Source organism: Corapipo altera, unplaced genomic scaffold (assembly GCF_003945725.1).
Source record: "Corapipo altera isolate COAL_440 unplaced genomic scaffold, ASM394572v1 61127, whole genome shotgun sequence".
In the NCBI taxonomy this organism is placed as follows: domain Eukaryota; kingdom Metazoa; phylum Chordata; class Aves; order Passeriformes; family Pipridae; genus Corapipo; species Corapipo altera.
Genome location: NW_020885337.1, coordinates 10,245 through 15,366, shown reverse-complemented (window position 1 = coordinate 15,366; position 5,122 = coordinate 10,245).

The following is a 5,122-nucleotide window of genomic DNA, read 5'->3' as shown; positions in this document are numbered from 1 at the left end:
ACAGGGGCTACTGCTTGGGGAGAAACCCAAAGGGAGCAGTTCAGACATTGAAAGGAGAGTACATTTCTCTACCCTCCTGCTTCCTTTGCATTCTGGTAGCTCTCTTCTCTCAGGACAGGGTGATGATTTCTGACAACCTCAGCAAACAAGCAGCTTGGTCTCAGCATGAATTTGGCTATCTCCTCCTCACTTTCTGCCTGGGCCACCTCCTTTCTTTATCCCGGGTTTTCATCAATGCATCCTTCTTCCTCCCAGGAAGCATTCAATAGCCTTTTCGGGCCCGGTGGGGAAATACCACTGAATAGCGAAACATCGTTGCGGATATAGTACTTGCTGTCTTGCATGTGTTCACTCCAGAAGATCTTACTTCTGTAGGGAAATGAGGAGAGAAAGAAGAGAAATCTCAGACCTCTTCTCTGTCTCTGATCTCCTCTTCAACATCTTTATCCCTCTCCCTCTGTCCTCTCATCCACGTGCTGCTACCACAAGATATCTCAGCTGTCTCTGCAGTCCCACATTTCCCCTTTTCTAAAGAAAACCAGCAGATCCTTTCAAAACTGCCCCACGCCTATCAAGCTCACCAATTTCAATAACGCGTCCGATTCAGCCTCCAGGCTGCCTCTGGCACGACTTCCAGTTTCCCCAGTCTGGCAACACGATCAGGGCTCCCTGTTTACAGTATAAGCATTGTGTGCTTTCAGGGAGTGAGGATCTCGGGGATTGAGAAACCCTCAGAAATTATCGAGATGACAGAGGAATTAACCTTTTTGCTGTGCCTCTGAGTGCCCCTCAACCTGCTGTGGATATGCTGTTCCAGCACATCCAATTCAGGTATATTCTGCCTCACATACCCCTCGACCATTCTCAAAAGGGCTTACCTTGGAAGATAATTCAGGAGTCTCCACATGCCAACAGAGGAGAGATGTGAGGGAAGAGACTGTGGTGGTGAATGGAGCTCATGATCTGTCAATCTTGAGCTCCCCGATACCAAACCACATCCCTGCCAACCAACCAGGTCCCGCCTCTGCGTTACTGAACCCCGACCACTGCGGCCCTAACCAAAGCAAAGAGAGGAAAAAAGTAGGATAGGGAAAGGACGGACTGTAGGAGTTCTCTGAAAGACAGAGAGTAAAGCAAAGAAACAGGAACGGCCCCAAAAAGAAAAGAGCGATGAGTGTCCCGAGGGAATGCTGTATGAAGCAGAGGGGGAGACGGACGGGAGCACAGTTTGGGGGCAGAGTTCTGTGAAGACCCTGCAGGGTAGGTGGGTAGTCTCGAGGGACTTTCACGGTCACCCCTGCCGCTGCCCGTCCACCACTGTCCCCGGTTACCAGCCCTGCTCCCCGAGTTCTGTCAGAGGTTGTGGTACCAGTGCTACGGCGAGACAGTGCATGGGAGAAACAGCTTCCCCAGAGAAAGCTCTGACCTGGCATGGAATCTCCCACCTGCTTTGGAATTCATGGAGATCCAGTCTCCGTAAGTGAGCACTGCTGTGTTCCTCCTCCTGCTCCTCTTGCTCAGAGGACCAGAGAACTGCCTGTCACACCTGAACGTGTTGTGATGGAACCAACACATACGCAGCAGGCTGAGGAGTACTCAGCGGCACGGTCAAAAGGCTCATTCTCTTTCCCATCGCTGTCACCTGCGTAGGAGGACATGAAGGACCACCAGGGCAGGGTGGGATCTGTTGCCATGTGCACTGGAAAACCCAGGTCAACTCCACAGGGCGTGCATCCCAGGCCTGCCAACAGCTCTTGGTTGGTACTCACAGCAGAACCACTACTTCCAGCACTGGCTTCTCTCCCAGCCCACAAAGGTTCTTAAGTCTTCCCTGGAGAGACACGGAAGGACTAAACAGGCTGTCTCTGTTTGCATTGCACAGACAAGTCTTGAGCACACACCTGGTGTTGGTGTGGGGAGATGACCCTGAGCAAGTACAAATGCCATCAGTCTCCGGGGGGAGACTTGAAGTTACGTGGGACAAAGAGTGTCTCAGTGTCACTTTGCATTTACCGTACTAAAGGCTGGCAAAGCCCTGGATGAAGCTCTTGGATGTGCTTCTGTGGACAGAGCTCCCCATGTCTATCCCTCAGGCTGTGGGGCATCTCAGATAGTGACAGAGCAGGTGGCACCCCACAAGGGCTGAGGTACATCCAGGCTCCGGGCATGGAAGCAGGAACCCCAGGAGATACTGACCCGGCTGCCATGAACTGTCTGTGTGTGTGCAAGGGAAGAATTCGTGTGTCTGAAAACCCTTGCGTGACCAAGCGATGAGCCCCTGTCAGGGTACCACTGACGGCCAACTGACCGTCCACCAGGACCCCAGGGGCCATTTTCCAGCACTGTTTGCAGCATGTCATTCCCAGTCTGTCCGTACATCCCGGGTTGCCCCATCCCAGGGACAGAATCTGGCACTTCCCCTTCTTGAACTTCCTCTGGTTGAGGATTGCCCAAACCTCTGATTTGAGGTCTCTCTGCAGGGCCTCCCTCTTCCATGAGGCCCTAGAGTGTCACAATGGCCCCTTGATTCCATGGCAATCTGCAGTGTTCAGTGTTCCATGTGTTACATGAGGCCCCATATTGTCAAAATGGCACTGAAACGAGAGTGGATCTCCTTTCTAAAAAACAGAAGTTTTTTTCCTAGATAAAAGTCCTAATAAACAAAGGGATTTGCTTTCTTGGTATGGTAACGGTGCTTTCTTTTAAGACTACAGTTGGTTTTAGGAGAGAGAAATTAGCTTACATGCTTCAGAAAACAGAAGAAAATTCTGTTAAGAAGAAAGTCAATTATACATTGTTTAAGCAAATGGGAAGTTCTAAGACACATGTCTTAGTTGGTCCTAGAATATTTAGTTTAGGTGTTAGAGGTGGGATAGACCAATGCTATGAGGCCTGCTAAGCGAGACCACTCTGCAAAAATGCCCCTCCCAGAAGAAATGGACACTAGATGGCAGTCTTCCTCCACGAATACAATCCCAGATGCTACTTGACCCCAAAATCATAACTATGGACTGCTTGTGAAGTATCACTGTATTTATATTTCGAAATTTATACTGATTCTTTGATTCATGCATGACAGAGTGCCCCATGAATCCACAGTTGGCATATCAAAGAAATGTTAGATCCAATGGTTTCTGGTCATTTGGTTTAATTCTTTTGTTTTGTTGCTTTGATTCCATGAAGTTCCAAAGATATCCCAGGGTTTGTTTAACTCCATGAGGTCCCACACGTCCAAATGACATCCCTTAATTCCCTGGTTTTCCGTAGTTTCCCAGGGAACATTTGCTTCTGTGATGCCGGGCAGTGTCACGACTGTCGCTTGATTCCGTGAGTTCCCCAGTGTCCCAGCAGTCCTTTGGTTACACGAGACCCTGCAATGTTGCAGTGGGTTGACCTTGTCTGGATGCCACGTGCTCACCAAGTCGCTCTATCGCCACCCTTCCCAGTCAGACAGGAGAGACAGAAAAAGATGGAAAATTACTTCTACCTTCAGATCAGGCACTTTACTAAAGCAAAAACCAAAGTTTGTGCATGCATAAGTGAAGAGGAAAGTAAAGAGATTTATTCTCTACTTCCCGTCAGCAGCCATGCCTGGTCACTTCACGGGAAGCAGGGCTTCACCACACAGAGAGGTTGCTCAGAAGGCAACAGTGACATTTCTCCTCTTAGAAAATTAACAGGGTCCTATGGTCACCTTTTCTAGTTTCATCATTACACAGGACACCAGGAGGGTGACAGCAAAGGATCTAATAACTCCCTGTCACGGTGGGGGTTTTCCTGGAGTCACACACAGAAATTTGTCAGGGTTCTGAGAGGTATCCACAACTGAGCTGAACTGATGCACTGCTCACACACACTGGGGTGTTCAGAGACACCAGTCCTTCCCTCGCGCACACACAGGCAGTTCATTGCAGCAGGGGCAGTGCCTCCCTGGGCTGCTGCTGCCACTCCCAGAGCCTGGAGCCACCTCAGCCCTTTAGTTCTCCCACCCTGTCCACTGCTACACTTCACATGAAACAGGAGAAAAATCGGATAAACTTATTGCTAAAAATGAGCTGCTTCAAACTGAGGTTGACCACCTTCAAAGTCTTGATAAAATTTGGATGACTATGAAACAGTCAGCTCACCGATTACCCCTGTCAGTACTAGACAATGTCCCCAGTATAAAGGCATAAAGCCCTCCCAGCCCCTCCAGGAGCCCTCAAATCCCATCCCGGTCCCATAGGACACTCTCAACTTTCCCTCAAACTCTCCAAGGACCAAGACTGCCTCCCAGACCCACAAAAGCCCACAAAATGCCCCCAAACCCCTCCCAGTCACCTCAAACCCTCCCAGGACCCTTCAAACCCTCTCCTAGTTGCTCCCTTCCCCTCGAGGATGCCCCCAAACTCTCTTCCAGTCCCTTCCCAGACCCCTGATGATTCCCCAAAACCCCCTCACAGTCACCCCAATCTCTCCAACATCCTTCCCAACCCCCCAAGCTCACTAAACCCAGTACAGTCGCCCCAATCTGCCCAATCTCCCTCCCAACCCCCCAAGCTCCCCCAAACCCCTTCCCACTTACCTCCACGAGCCCAACCCCTTCTCAGCCTCCCCATTCCTTCCCAAACCCCCTCCCATTTGCCGGCCCGTCCCCCAGGCTCGGGTGAGGAGGTGCCCCAGGCTGTCGGGTCCACCCTGTCAGGGGGCGGTTCCAGCAGCACGTCGGGAGCCACCCCCTGCCCCGAAAGATCCCGCCCGCCCTGGAGCCACCTCAGCTACCCCTGCAGGAGAGAAATTGTCTGTACAATGCAAACAGAGACAGCCTGTTTAGTCCTTCCGTGTCTCTCCAGGGAAGGTTAAAGAACGTCTGTGGGTTGGGTGAGAAGCCAGTGCTGGAAGTAGTGGTTCTGCTGTGAGTGCCAAGCAAGAGTGCTTGGCAGGGTCTGGGATGCCCTGGGGAGTTGACCTGGGTTTTCAAGTGCACATGGCAGTAGATCCCACCCTGCCCTGGTGGTGTTCATGTCTCTCCCAGGAGCATGGAAGTGCACAGACACTGCTGAGTTCTTTCCCCTAACACAGTACCACTCTTCAGAGGTTCACTTCTGTTTTTTCTCCTCAATATATTCTTGAGAGAGGACTT